At 41.5% G+C, this 16,030-nt stretch overlaps 1 long non-coding RNA gene across 1 annotated transcript in view; it reads left to right on the forward strand.

Moving 5' to 3' along the window:
* Positions 1 to 16,030, forward strand: part of LOC143365874 (uncharacterized) — a 501,730-nt gene that overhangs the window by 76,857 nt on the left and 408,843 nt on the right. The gene's annotated exons all lie outside the window — the stretch shown is intronic.

Below are 16,030 nucleotides of genomic sequence, written 5' to 3' on the forward strand. Positions count from 1 at the left end.
AGACACCGTACCGTTCTCAGATTTGAATAATAATGATTCTAAAATAAAATGCTTATGAAATGTTTCTAAAATGTATAATAAATTGTTTACGGTGAAATAGTTATTCACTTCTCAGCGATCGAGATTTCAAGCGACGCAAGGGGTATACGCTACAGTAGTGGGGACACATAATTGTGCACAAATATCGTGCGTATCTCTGACACATCTATCGAAGCCTTACTGTACTTCTCTACCAAGTCAATCATTCGCTATGGATCTAAACAATTAGGGCGCAGCTCGGTACTGCACAACAAGTTAGTAATTTCCCGCGGCTGTTAATAAACGCCCTGCCATGTATCGAGGCGTTACTGTACTTCTGTATCAAGCTAAGAATTTGCTATGGATCTACACAATTAGAGCGCAATTCTATGCTGCACAACAAGTTAGTAATTCCCCACGGCGGTTTACAAACACCCTGCCATGTATCGAGGCGTTACTGTACTTCTGTACCAATCCAAGCATTTGCTATGTCTCGTTCGGAACGCAGTGCAGCTTCTATCTCGCGCGGCTCACATTTGACAGTTTGCGCAATATTTTTGGCCGTGCGTTGCGCAACAAGTTAGTAATTCCCCGCGGCTATTAATAAACACCCTGCCATGTATCGAAGCCTTACTGTACTTCTGTACCAAGCTAAGAATTTGCTATGGAACTCGTTTAGAGCGCAACTCTATGCTGCAGAACAAGTTAATAATTTCCCGCGGCTGTCTACAAACACCCTGCCATGTATCGAGGCATTCCTGTACTTCTGTACCAAGCTAAGAATTTGCTATGGAACTCGTCTAGAGCGCAACTCGGTACTGCACAACAAGTTAGCAATTCCCCGCGGCTGTTCACAAACACTCTGCCATGCATCGAGGCGTTACTGTACACTTTTGCAACAAGCCAAGCATTTGCTATGGATCTAAACAATTAGAGCGCAGCTCGGTACTGCACAACAAGTTAGTAATTCCCCGCGGCAATTAATAAACACCCTGCCATGTATCGAAGCCTTACTGTACTTCTGTACCAAGCTCAGAATTTGCTATGGAACTCGTTTAGAGCGCAACTCTATGCTGCAGAACAAGTTAGTAATTCCCCACGACGGTTTACAAACACCCTGCCATGTATCGAGGCATTCCTGTACTTCTGTACCAAGCTCAGAATTTGCTATGGAACTCGTTTAGAAAGCAACTCTATGCTGCACAACAAGTTAGTAATTTCCCGCGGCTGTCTACAAACACCCTGCCATGTATCGAGGCATTCCTGTACTTCTGTACCAAGCTAAGAATTTTCTATGGAACTCGTTTAGAGCGCAACTCTATGCTGCAGAACAAGTTAGTAATTCCCCGCGGCTGTTCACAAGCACCCTGCCATGTATCGAGGCATTCCTGTACTTCTGTACCAAGCTCAGAATTTGCTATGGAACTCGTTTAGAGCGCAACTCTATGCTGCAGAACAAGTTAGTAATTCCCCACGACGGTTTACAAACACCCTGCCATGTATCGAGGCATTCCTGTACTTCTGTACCAAGCTCAGAATTTGCTATGGAACTCGTTTAGAAAGCAACTCTATGCTGCAGAACAAGTTAGTAATTCCCCACGACGGTTTACAAACACCCTGCCATGTATCGAGGCATTCCTGTACTTCTGTACCAAGCTCAGAATTTGCTATGGAACTCGTTTAGAAAGCAACTCTATGCTGCAGAACAAGTTAGTAATTCCCCACGACGGTTTACAAACACCCTGCCATGTATCGAGGCATTCCTGTACTTCTGTACCAAGCTAAGAATTTGCTATGGAACTCGTTTAGAGCGCAACTCGGTACTGCACAACAAGTTAGTAATTCCCCGCGGCTGTTCACAAACATCGTGCCAACTACCGAGGCGTTACTGCAGTCCTGCATCGGACCACGCACTTGCTATATCGAGCGCAGTGCAGCTCGTATCTAGCGCGGCTCAGATTCGACGTTTCCCACAACATTTTCGACCGGGCGTTGCGCAACGAGTTCGTCATTTTCCGCGGCTGTTTGTAAACAGCGTGTCTGCGGCACGCGTTGCAAATGTCATCGGGGGCCGGTCCGTGAACATCCTCGGGAGCAGTGTCGTCGAGAGCCCGAAGAAAAGAGAAGCCGGGCCGGGCCGTTGTCGGTCGTGTTGCTCGGAGCGGTGCGGCGCCGCGCGCCGCGCCGGTGTCCCGAAAATTATGGAACAACACCCCCCGGGGTCACTCGGTCTCTCGTGAGACAGTCTCACCCTCCTCCTCGAACTCTTTCACCTTCTGCTCGTGGTGCGCTCTCTCTCCCCACTCCCCCCTGCCGTCTCGTGTCCCAGGGTCTCTCCCTCCGTGCAAACGGTGCTCCTTTCTAACACTCGAACGTTTCGCTCTCTTGTGCACCTCATCCCACGAGGTGGTCTTGGACGGATCGGTACTTGCACCTTTCTCACAGCGCGCGACGCAGGTCTCTAGCCGTGGTATCCCTTCTTTCCTCGCGTCCCTTTCACTCGGATCCGCGGCGAGACGAGGAGAGCAGGTTCAGCGAAATGCGAAAAAGAAGGGAGCACGGAGAGAAAAGGGCAGGGGGAGCAACGCAAGGGAGAGCAAGAGAGCAAGAGAGAGAGAGAGAGAAAGAGAGTCAGAGCAGCACATCGGCAGCTTCGAGGTGCAATGGAACAACGACGGGGAAAAAGAGAGACAGAGACACCATGGGGGGGGGGGAGGGGGCATATTATAACAGGCGAACGGGAGAAGGACAGACGACGGGGAAAAGAGTAGGGGACGGGGAAAGAGAATGCAGAATGAGAAGTAGAAAGATGGAGATCCAGTTTGACCGTATAGGTTAGATCCTCGTTGGTCTTGTGTATTTCGAGATGACTCGTTTTATTGCGAATCCGGTTTGCTCCCCGCGGCCAACGGCGCAAGAGGAGTCGCGAGAGGAGACAGAAAGAGAAAAAGAGAGGCTCGGGACGCGAGCTGGAGGGCTGCGACTCACGGAGGAAGCGGAGGAGGAGGAGTCCGTAGGAAAAGGAAAGGGAGTGATCTTTCTTTGGTCGTTCCACCGACTCCCGGACCCTCCCTTTCTCCTCTGATTCTGCTCTAGTTGCTGATGCTGCTGTCGCCGTTGCTGCCTGTTGCTGTTGCTGCTGTTGCTGCCTACTGCCTTCAACGTGTTCTTGTTGCCACCGCCTAGTTGCTACCAGCCGGTCGTCCGGCTACTGATGCGCACCACGCGCCGGAGGTGTAGGTGATAGAAGTGACGATGCTGGAAGGTGGTGGCCAGCTTCAAGGTTGCCCGCTTGCCTCGACGATCTTGCTACTTGCACACCGGGTATACATGTATACACGTTAACTAGACCTGCTAGGCTTCAGACTCCGTAGATTCGCGAAATCTTCGTCCTTTCGAATATTTTTCACTGGGAAAGGGCTCGTTCGAAAGAGGAAGGTTCAATCTAGCGAGTTAGAAGTAGACCAAAAATTGACGATGCGAGCATTTTTATGCCATCGGAAAAGTTTTCTCGATGAGATCGAGAGTAGCTAGAAAATATCTCCGGCTGAAAATTGAGCTGTATTTTGTCTTGACTCTCTGCGAAATAAAGCCGAAAACTTGAAGCACGTTTCTGGAATTCATAATATCGATAATACAGAGCAGAAAATGTGACAAGTTTAGTCACAGACTTAGGACCCGTCGGATCAAGACCAAGACGGATCTGAAGTCAGTGGCTGAAGGCTGTGAACGGAAATTATGCAGCAGTTACCGACCTGCTGACTCTGCAAAAGTCGCGTGACTACCCTTGGCCCTTAACTAGACTTTCTGACGTTGGAACCGTTTGGAATTGCACAAATTCTTTCGCGAGGAATGACCGCCATTTTCAACGCTCGGTGGGTTTAGCGTTAGCGCAACAGTCCTCCGAGCAATGCGCGATCGTGGAAAGGGGTCGTTTTAATTTTAGGAGATTCAATTAGCGATAGAAAGTCCAAGTTTGGATTCGAAGACATGCGCCACCATGTTTAACCTTTAAATTGCGGGACCAGTGTCTTGGAACTCTTTTGACCGAGGGTTCGAAGCGCCCTGTTAGAATTTCTATTGAAACTGTAATTTTCTAGCAGCCAGTTTAAATTATTAGCTGCTTATATTAAGTGCAATAAGAGAATGGACGGTGATTCCGAAGAAGTAGATGCAAAAATATATGAAAGAACATTGATTCGTAAGGATTTTAATGGTTACCATATCAAAGGATATTATAAATTATAATTTTAAACAATCCTCGAATCTTTCAGAACGTGCCTTTCAGACACGATGCTCAGATTGGGGATTGATAAGGTGACACTTGGGGATTCCCCGATGTTAGGACGTTCCGAGCGTGTTCGTTGAGTGTACGCCAAGGTATTAATTGTCCATGCATAATGGCTTGTAATTGCGGCTATGATCTTTCACCTTTTTCCTCGGTTGTTTGCCTGCTGATCAATCCTTCCTACGCGACTTTCAAGCTGGAGATTGATAAGGTGACTCTTCGGGGTTCCCCGGTGTTACGACCTTGGGGACGTTTTTGTTAGGTGTGCGCCAAGGTTTCAGCCTTTTTCTAAACGTTCATGCATAATGGTCTTGTAATTACAATGGTTATAGCTTTTTGTGCAATTGTTTGCTTGCTCCCGGTGTGCCTAAATCATCAACTTCGTTATGACCTTGTATGTCGCGCACGAATAACGGAAAATTGAAGAGAAGACTTTTGTGTACACGTAACATAATAATTTATGATGAATTTTAGTAAACTTTTAGCAAGTTTTTCTTTTTCAGCAATTGTATCTATATTGTGGAAGGCATGTCTTCTAGATCATTGTTGAAGACTGAAGAATCTTCAAGCGAACCTTGTTTCAAAGAAAAAAAAAAAAGTAATTGCATTCGATTACCATAAAAAGAAGCTAAACAGCTCTTTTTCTAACAGTTCCGAAAGAAATAAGTAATTCATGTCATTAGAAGTTACTTATTAGCTCTCGATTGAATTACCACTGCTATTAAGCAGTTTATAAACGTTTTGATTGCTCCGGCCTCGCGCTTGAAACCATAAGCGTCTTCCTACGAGATGTTCGCATGGGAGTCGTCGCGGCTGGCTAAAATAATTCACAATTAAATTACAGCTCCGGCGCAGACAGCAATTATTAACACAGAAAGAACATGGAATTCCTTTTTTTTCAGTTTTGAGCTGACTGTAAAAATCATCGCACGTGGGGAAAAAACATACTCTCGTAGGTGAGATATGAATTATAGATTTTCAAAGATCGCAGAGCAGTTGGTGTAACTAACGCGTTAAGCGCGTGGGCGCGGATTAATTTGTCCACGCGCGGCAATCTTTGTCTTCCGAGTTAACGAGCGCGATAATGGAAAAGCCGATTGAAAAATAAGAGGAACAAGCCCTTGATGCGAGACGCGCAGGCGGCTCGGCCGCACCCCTCGCATGATTCGAGGAAAATACCTTTCCATCGTGCTCCGATCATCTTACGTCACTCGCAGGCGCTTTGTCTTCCTGCTCCGAGTATCACAGTCTCTCGGCAATTGATTGCAGACTTTACCATAATACTTCGGCCCGGAAGATTTAATTATACATTCGCATATCGACGCGAGGAAAATTGCGCTCGCTTTAATGGACTCCGCGAACCAGGAACTATGCAGCTTTTGCGCGAGCGCGACACAGCGAAAAGTGACATTTTGTTACAACTTCTAAACTATTAAAGTAATCTTTTTTAATGGTGCATAGTGTACTTTTTGCGTATTTAATAGCTTCTTTTACTATTCTTTAAATATATTTACAAATTTAACAACTTTTAGAAATACATTCAGCTTAGTAAATATATTATTCCTGTAAATTTTTGAAAAATCACTCTGTAAATAAAATTTGGTTTCGTGCCTAAAGTGTTTCTTAGTCGTCAAAGAGTCTATGAGATTCTATGCGCATAACCGCACGGACGCGGGCGACTTTAAACAATAATAACTTGTGACATGGCACGAGACTGAAAATCATTCTTGCACGATTGTGTAGAAGAAAGTATGCTGAAAATACTCCATTTTGTAGAATTCTATGATCTCGTATGATACAGAAGATATTCCTTGCGGTCTTGAGAATTTTGAAAATGTTCTACATTGCATTTGGCGTAACATGTTTGATACATTAGGAATATTAATTTTTCACCGACTATGGTAATTTACAGCTCAAAGATAAACCTTTCATTTAACCCTTAAATGCATGAGTGGCGTCTGCAAAGGACCCCAGTGTTGGATTTTGTGTTAACATTGTTAGCCGCGCCATTTGTGAACTGAGAGTTCAACTATTCGCTTCTGTCAATATTTAGGTTATGTTTAATGTGTTTACAGAAATAAATTGTTGCTGTAATCAAAGTTAGCAAGGAATTAGGTAAGTGGGGTCCTCGTATGCGTTCATGTTCCTAATATTTAGTTTACCTATGCATTTAAGGGTTAAAAAAAATTGGAAGGAAAATATTAAAAAGGATCGTCAGGGCGTCTTAAAGAAGAAAAGCAAGTTTTTCCATGAGAAATGCTGTCTTCGAAACTTCCAACTTTAACCGTTTATTGCCGTAATGGTATTTATTAAATTTTATTAATTTTTTCATTTTCAAGGTTAGGATATTTAAAAAGCAATGAGCATTCAATATAAGTCAATATGGGACAGTTGATTTTTTGGCAAAATGTCAGGCGGCGCACAGTGGGTAATTTGGACAAAATCGGATTCAAAATCAAGGAACTTTCGATAGTAATGAGGTAGAGCGATGAAATTTTTTTAAAACGAAAGCTGAAACTATGTAGAATATGGGAAAAATAGAGAGATTATTACCATCCAATTATTTCAACGAAAAAATGACTTCGTTAGTTTTCGTCACAAAAATCTATTTTTTGAAAAATCCTGAGGTCGTAGACAAATTTTGAGACCAGTTTTGAAATCAGCGCGGAAAAATCTATGGGAAATGATGTATAGCATGTTAAAAAAAAATTTTTTCCGCGCGTGGTATTGGAAAAACTAAAATTTTCTTGAATTTGTGCGCGTTTAACGAATTTTCTCGAGGTTAAAAAACGTTCGTACCACAATCTCTCTATTTTTCCCATATTCTACAAAGTTGCAGCTTTCATTTAAAAAAAATTTCATCGCTCTACCTCATTCTTATCGAAAGTTCCTTGATTTTGAATCCGATTTTGTCCGAATTGCCCACTGTGCGGCGCAGCGCTTGAGAACACGTTCGAACGAGAAAGAGATTCTTCTAATTGTCGTTGAGCCGCGCGATAACTGTCGCACGGCCGATGGAAAAATGGCGGTTTCGCCGTGGAAAGATACAAGCTCGCTTTGTAACCAAAACAAGGTTGTGCAAGCGCGTATGCACCGAGCGCCGACGCTGATAGGTGGCCACCTATTTCCGTTCCGGTCGCGAATGTGTGCCGCGCTTGATAAAATTTTAGGAGGCTCGTAAGCGCCATACCGGGGCATTGTTTCGACGTCTGCAGATATTATACTTCGCGCGCAGTTGCACCGACGCGACGGCTGGAAACTTGCTATAACCTAGTTGAACGCGACACCTTTGTCGTTCCATTTGTCCTCGTTGAATCAGCCCTATGATTTTTAGTCGAATTCCATTTTGACTCCCGAATTTTCAACAGCTACGAATCGTCATGCGTGTCAACAATTAGCAATAGCTTCTCAGTTGGAGTTTTTCAAATTAATTAAAAATTTGAATTAATCGTTTTTGAACCGGTTGCAGAAAAACAATCGTGCAATTAATAAATGTTTTTAATACACATTTAACTGGTTAATGAGTCTTAAGGGCTGAAATCATTGAAACAGTACTTTTATATTGCAGTGTTAATAAACTGATATGATTATACTGCTTATGGCAAAGTTAGTTGGCTGAAATATAAAACAGTAAATGATTAAAACAGTTCAAGATTATTGGTATGTTGTTTCGAACGCATAAAAAAATTATTAAAATTAATTTTTGTTTAACTCCTGCATCCCATGATCGATACAGGACATTTTTATTTTGCATAAAGGTCCGCAGACTAGGCATGATCAATCAAATTTTACAATTTTACACTTCTTGGAGAAAAAGAAAAGAATTTTATTTCATGTTAAAAGTTTATTAATCCGAATCTGAGGAGAACCGTAAAGCGACTGATTTCAACCATTTTCATAATTCTCAGCAAGTATCTGATCATTTGCAGTTAATTGTTTTACCTTTCAATGTTTGTCCATTCTTGCATTAGCATCTATTGTGCATGCGCATGTTTATGCGCGTTAGAACGGTTCACGTTTAAATTCAAATTTCGCAAGATAAAAACGCCATAAATTGTTGTAAAAGTAATATCCTGGCGAGTGTCTAATAAATCATAGTTTTTATAATGTTTGTTTTCTGGTGATAAGAAACTACGAATTCTGAGTCAAACTGAAAAGAAAAACTTGCAATCTTCTCAAGTATATTATTAAGTAATACTTCCGCAAAAAATGGTTGTCCTTATAGTTTTCTCAGTATTAATATTCATCTAAATATCTCGAAAAGGTCCCGAAGAAAGTAACCTCCGCAATTGGTAAAGAGAACTTTGACAAATGTTTATTTGACTAGCCGACATTTTTGTTATTGTTTCCCCGGGTTTCGAGTAACTGTTTCCCGAATGATTAACGGTGCCTTCGGAAATGTTCTAATAATAGGAAAAACACGAACGAGAACGTCTATTTATGCGCCTCGATTCTCGTCGTTTGCAAAATCACGTGCCGCCGGCCGTTGTCATGCTAAACGGTTTTGCTCGCGAAACCGCGCGTGCGCCGCAACAAATTTTCAGCCCGAAAGAGAATTATTATTCATAAATACATTGAAAGTCGTCAAACGATTCGCAAGCGTAACAGCATTGTACTTGCGTCCATCCAGTTGTATTCTTATCCATTCAACCTGCTTCTTGCATTTGCATTTCATAGAAAGCGCTCTCGGCCGAGCATGATTCGTTCTCACGTGCGACCACACGCTCCCCATAGTCTTTTGTGTATTAACTCGGATTCGCTGATTGTTCATCGACATCATTCGACTATAAAACCGTCGTTCTGTCCACTTAAATAAAAAAAGAAAGACTGGTAACATTTATTTTCCCGCGCGTTTCTGAAAATTATGGATACAGGACCGTAGTTTTCTTTGTTTAAAACTTAACACGTCCGCGGACGTGAATGCTATAGCATTCGTTTTCATAGTGATGCAAAATGACACGAATGCTATGGCATTCGAATTTTAAAGCCAATTTTTATTCATTTAATTTTATACAACCTGAAGTTTTAAAATATAACCTTAAGTTTTTGTAATTAATATACATTTCAAAGTAATGACCAACTGTCATTACCAATGACAGTTAACTCATTATTATTGTTTATGTCTAAGCAGATTTCGAATAGTACAACTAGTTTCAAGAAAAATTGCCCGTCTATTTTTGCGGCTAACTGAATTTTTTACTGTCCGTGAACGTGTTAAAAATACGATTTTGCTCAATTAAATTAGACACTACAATTTTTAAATGCCTCGGCAAAATAAAATAGAAGTTAATCATTTTACAATTTCGTGAGGCTTTCGAGAAAATTTATATATATTATTAACTCATTCTGTAAGCATTGTGACTTTTTCCATATTTTTGAAATATCAAATACAACATGTGATACAACATGCAACCATTGATTTTCTTAAATCGACCCATGATGGAATTATAGAAGACTAATAACAAAATGAATATTACAATTGATTCTTTCTGTCCAATAATTCGTTAGTTGGAATAAAATCAATTTAAAAAAATGGTTAACACTAAAACTACCAGATGAGTCAAAACGACTTGTTCCTAATTTTTTCTTTGGGGAATATTGAAATTATAAATATGTTTCCATGAGAAAATGTTTTGATAAACATGTCTACACCAAGGCAGATATTTGAAGAAAACTGATACGAATCTAAACAAATGCAATTTTGTTGTTATTATAAGGCAATGTATGCCAGTTGCATTTAAATAAAAATGGTTTGTATCAACTGCAAGTAACAGAAGCCCAGCGGAAATTCCTTTTCTTCCAAAGAAAACTTTTTCCTTTCAATAATTTCGACACTAGAACACTAAATTTTTTTATAAAGAATATTCAAATATTGTAAGTTGAATTGAACGACAAAAATCGCTTGAAAGTTGAGTAAATATAATCTCGTTATTTCGAGATAAAGTAACGCGTACAGGCCATTTGTATTCGTAGATCCGGTGTTAACAAGCCGGAACTATAAATAAATAAATAACGCATCGGTGTACCGAAATTCTTTCACTCTATCTCCTGTTTTAAATTTCACCGACGCATTTTCGCCGTAAACGCAGAAAATCCGCTGCCGGCTGATAAGAATAGCGCAGCGTCTGCGGGAAAAGTGAAACGAGACAAACATGTCTGAAATCGCGGGGACAAAATTGGCAAAGCGGTACGGGAGCGTCGTTACTGTCATTTCTCCGGTGCAGAAATAGCGTTGCACCGTCGCGGCGTCCGCTTTTGACAGCGGTTTTCGGCGTCCGAAGAAAACGGTCGCTCGCTGTCATCGGCGACGGACGGAGTAATAGAATGTTGTAACAGCGCGGGCTGATGTCATGCGTTAACCTTCTACTTTGCACGTACAGCTATTCACAGAAACGCGCGCTTACTGCGCCGCTACACAAAACACAGCTCGGCCAGGAGAGTATTTTTCAGAGCGGTGTCCGCCGATCCGGCGGAAAGAGAGAGAGAGAAAAAAAAAATAAAACCCGCGAAGCGGTCGTAAAATTGCCTAGGAAGTAGTCGAGGGAACGTCCAACGCGATTGTTTCTTACGTAATTACGAATTCCGCGGTCGCCTTGCGGCTGTTACCGTTTTCGTTAGGGCCTTATGCTGCGCGGAGACACTCGGCTGTTCGCTGATCGATTTCCGGAAAACGTGCCACGCCGCGGAGAAAATTCCGCTACCCGGTATAACCGCCTTCGATCGTGGTCCGGACTGACAGGAAAGATTTCAACGCGGACCAATCTGTGTCAATCTCAATCTTTTATTAAGCTGTTCAGACAGTTCTGCGAATTTTTCGTCGAAAACAAAATTTGAAATAATTTGCGTTACAAATTATAACTTCACCTGCCTTCGACAGGTTTCCCAGCTCGTTTGTTGATTCGGCAGGGCCCCCCTTCAAGGAAAGTAACAATTCATGTGCTTGCAAATGTGAGTTTTCCACGTGTCCAATATTTAGCACAATAAATAGTATTCATTTGCTGACTTTTTAAAATTGTGGGTACATTTTTGCAATTCAGTGTGAATTTATTTTGACGCCGAAGAGAATTGTCCCGCGAGGGAACGATGCTGAGCAATGTTAAAATTTCTCCCCTCGCGTGCATAAATAATGAGTCGAGCGTGTCTGCTTGCAAATCTGAGTCCTCCACGTGTCCTATATTTAGTACAATATTTTAAAAAATTGTAGATACATTTTTGCAATTCAGTGTGAATTTATTTTCGTGTCGAAGAGAATTGTCCCGCGAGGGAATGATGCTCGGAATGTCAAAATTTCTCTCCTGGTGTGCATAAACAATGCGTCGAGCGCGTCTGCTTGCAAATTTGAGTCTTCCACAAGTCTAATATTTTTTAAAATTGTAGATACATTTTTGCAATTCAGTGTGAATTTATTTCCACGCCGAAGAGAATTGTCCCGCGAGGGAATGATGCTCGGAATGTCAAAATTTCTCTCCTGGTGTGCATAAACAATGTGTCGAGCGCGTCTGCTTGCAAATTTGAGTCTTCCACAAGTCTAATATTTTTTAAAATTGTAGATACATTTTTGCAATTCAGTGTGAATTTATTTCCACGCCGAAGAGAATTGTTCTGCGTGGGAATAATGCCTGGCAATGTCAAAATTTCTCTCCTGGTGTGCATAAACAATGTGTCGAGCGTGTCAGCTTGCAAATCTGAGTCTTCCACGTGTCCACTATTTAGTACAATATTTTTTAAAATTGTAGATACATTTTTGCAATTCAGTGTGAATTTATTTCCACGCCGAAGAGAATTGTCCCGCGAGGGAATGATGCTCGGAATGTCAAAATTTCTCTCCTGGTGTGCATAAACAATGAGTCGAGCCTGTCAGCTTGCAAATCTGAGTCTTCCACGTGTCCAACATTTAGTACAATATTTTTTAAAATTGTAGATACACTTTTGCAATTCAGTGTGAATTTATTTCCACGCCGAAGAGAATTGTCGCACGAGAGAATGATGCTCGGAACGTCAAAATTTCTCTCCTGGTGTGCATAAACAATAGGAGTAGAGCGCGTCTGCTCGGCGGAATGACACGTGGAAAAAAGTTCTCTCACACAAGAGCCCATGACGAATCCTTCAGTGACGAGTCAACGGCTGTAGATAAGACTTCATTTTCCGTGAACGTGACCAGATAATGGCCGACGGAGGTCTTCGACTTTCCAAAGGCGGAGAGCGTGCACGCGCACGCACCGCGGCTACCATTTTGCGTGCATCGGCGGCCGACGAAAAGGAGGGGAAAAAAAAAAAAAAGAAAAAGAGTCAGCCTCTGAATAGACCGATAGCTTCGGAAAACAATAGTTTGCCGGCTTGCGAGAGAAAACGTGATGAAAACATGAACGGCGTTGATGTAATCAGCCTAGCGGCCGGCGCTCGAAACGAAACGAAACGAGCCTCTCGCGAAAAATGGGAAACCTGATTCTAGATAAATGCTGCTTCGCGGAATTTTCAATGCCGATAGTCATCTTCGCAACGTATGATTTGTTGCGCGATTGTGCCGCGAGCCCGAAACTGATAGAGCACGAATTATGTGCGAATACCGTGCGATTCCGCCGCGAAACAGACGGAAAACCGACAATGCCGCACAATGCGCCGATCGTTCCGTTTAATTAGAATCACCGCGAAAAGTAACGTTTTAATTGCTCGGCGCAATTACAGCCGAACGCGGTTACCGCTAAATGCCATATTTAGACCGGAATTCGTACGCCGCCTCTGGACCAAGATTTTCTAAGATTGCAGGTCGATTTAGAAATTTTATTTCAAATACACCGAAGATCCTCTATTTACACATTATTTTGTTCTTATTCGTTATAAATAGATTGCGGATTTTTCCTGCACTTATCATGAAATTAACCAGAACAAAAACATTTAAAGTATTTAAAAATACTGCAAACTGATTCAAATTGTCGAGAATATGAATCACGATTTTTATTTTGCATAAAAATCCTCAGTCTAATTATGAAGTTATTTTTGAATCTACAAACGAAGAAAGGAGGAGCTGAAATGAAGTATAGTGAACAATTTGCGGGTTCGATGCGTTTATGATAAGAACGAATAGGCGCAATTTATTGAATTTGAAATTGCCAAATATATTATTCTCAATTTACTGGAGTTGCTTAAGAAACAAACAAATTTCCCGGCGAAAACAATTTTCATTTCGCATAAAGATCCGCGGAATAACGATAAGAAATTATAAGTATATACTTAATTGGAGTATGAATCTTTCGAAACAATTAAGCTCGTTCGTTAACATATTTACATTCACACGTTATTAACATGCGATACACAATCTTCGTGTCTTGCTAAAAATTACCACGTTTTTTATACTAAATTGAGTAGAGAGGTTTATGAAAAGCGTTGCTGGGCGATTTTAATTGCAATCAGAGTGATTATTTTTTTCGAACAATCCCGTTTCCATCTGAGCATTATATTTCGTTGTAATTGTTAGGGAGTGGTGTTTACAATTGCTAATCCGCCCACATGCGTTGCGTTAGGCGCTGCTTGAATTTGCGAAGTTTGTTATAAAATTCACATTGGCTCGTTCACGCACACACAAGCGCGCGCACGCACACACACACACAGACGGATTTCCGCCGGTTTTATTTAATTCGCGAGTATCTCTCCCACCGTCTAACACACTCCGATGACAAGATTAACGCCAAATCGCTGGCTTCTCAGATTACTCTTGCATTTATTCCTCTCGTCTTTTTAATTAACCAGATGCTCCCAGAGCTCGTGAAAATGATTTACAAACTGCGCCGCTCTGTTTACACGAAAACAAATCAGCTCTGAGCACAGGAAGCGTCGTACCTACGTTTTTGTTAATTATCCTCTGTGACATACGGTGCAAGTTATAGTAATTACCAGCGTCGGGATATTTTGAAATATTTGCGATACTTTTTGCCCCCGGAAAATCAGTGAAATGGCGAACGCGCCGACTTTTTGCGGAAACAGTAGTACAAGTGTACGGAAATATTTTATAAACAATTTTTATGAGCAACTGTGTAAGTCGAGAGATTGTAGAAGCACGTGTTGAATGTAAACATTTTAACTGAACTGTTTAAACTGTACCTATAACGTAGCTGCAACGATGATCAAAAATGTATAATTAATGGACGTCGCTTGTACAGTGTACTTAACCAATATTTATTCCTAATCTGATACGGGAAGTCCCTCGTCCAACGTGGTTAAATTGTTAACATATAAACTTTGTTTAAAACGGAAAAGAAACGATTTAAAAGTTAGCAGATTAAATAAATAATTTTTATTTCCGAAGCATAATTCGAACTGGTGTAACTCGTCGATCATAAATTTTGAAGGAAAACTCAACGTGGTTAAATTGTTAACCTATATACTTCACTTAGAACAGAAAAAAAAGAATTTCAAAGTTAGCAGGTTAAATAAATAATTTTTATTTCCGAAGCATAATTCGAACTGGTGTAACTCGTCGATCCTAAATTTTGAAGGAAAATTCAACGTGGTTAAATTGTTAACCTATATACTTCACTTAGAACAGAAAAGAAAGAATTTCAAAGTTAGCAGATTGAATAAATAATTTTTATTTCCGAAGCATAATTCGAACTGGTGTAACTCGTGGATTCTAAATTTTAAAGGAAAATACAAATTATTGAAAAGGAAGTAAAAATTCGTATTTTCAATCATTGTGTAACATATCGTAAGAATGATCATGTTTCCGTGTGCAAGTAGAAGAGGAACCACGAAGAGTCGACCAGCTTTTCCGTGTCGCCAGAAGCGGAGGAGATTTTCACGGCGTAGCATGGTTGATTAGGCTCGAGATAAAAATGTATTTGCTCAGCAGTGGTGTTGTAACACCATCGACACGTGGGTGAGCGCTACCGGCTGTTAGGGTAGCGATGGCCCCATATCGAGAATTTTCCGTATAGTCTTTTCGTATCGTCTCCGCGTTCCATCGGTGAGCCCTAAGCGTTAATTGTGATTCGCCAGGCAGTCCCCCGGACGATCGATAAAACGAAAAATAAGCGATAAACGTGTATCGCTCGATCTTCCGTTGCCTTGACTCGACGTATCATTAAATCCCACATGGTAGCTTTTTGCCTTTTTCTAGACGATCCTGATCTCTCATCTGGCTGGCTGGAGCGCGGCAGACACGACATTGCAGCGGCATTACAGATCATTATGTAATGTCATAACGTTATGTGAACGTTTTACATTCGATGCCTTGCACCATTGCGGTCTCAAGGTCTTTACATTGTTGTGTGTACAACGAGTTAACGCGTCGATGCGATCCAGGGACGTAGCCGCCGGAGAAAATCCGAATGGCGCCTCGCGGAACGCACGTCCGTCGTGACACTAGCTATGTGGCTGGGAAAACGTGCTCGCGTTTTGTCTTCGAGCTAATTTTCCTCCGATTCGAATTCACAATACGCTGCCGTGCGGTTCGAGCCGAGCCGTCACTTCCGGTTGCACTGCTTCCGGTTCTATGTGGCTACATGCTCTCAACGCGTTTCGTTCGACCACGAGCTATCATTATTTTTCTCTTGCAATTTTCGTGCGTGTTTTTCTCAGTCTTTGGAATTGTTGGATTCTATCTGTTTTTTGGTTGATGGTAGATGAACCAATTTTGAGGAAAAATCAGCACTTTATTTACCTGCTTTCATCATTTTTAGGATTTTCGATCTTTGCTATTTGTTTTTACTTTGTTTTTAATTTGCTATT

This window comes from Halictus rubicundus, chromosome 2 (genome assembly GCF_050948215.1).
Source record: "Halictus rubicundus isolate RS-2024b chromosome 2, iyHalRubi1_principal, whole genome shotgun sequence".
In the NCBI taxonomy this organism is placed as follows: domain Eukaryota; kingdom Metazoa; phylum Arthropoda; class Insecta; order Hymenoptera; family Halictidae; genus Halictus; species Halictus rubicundus.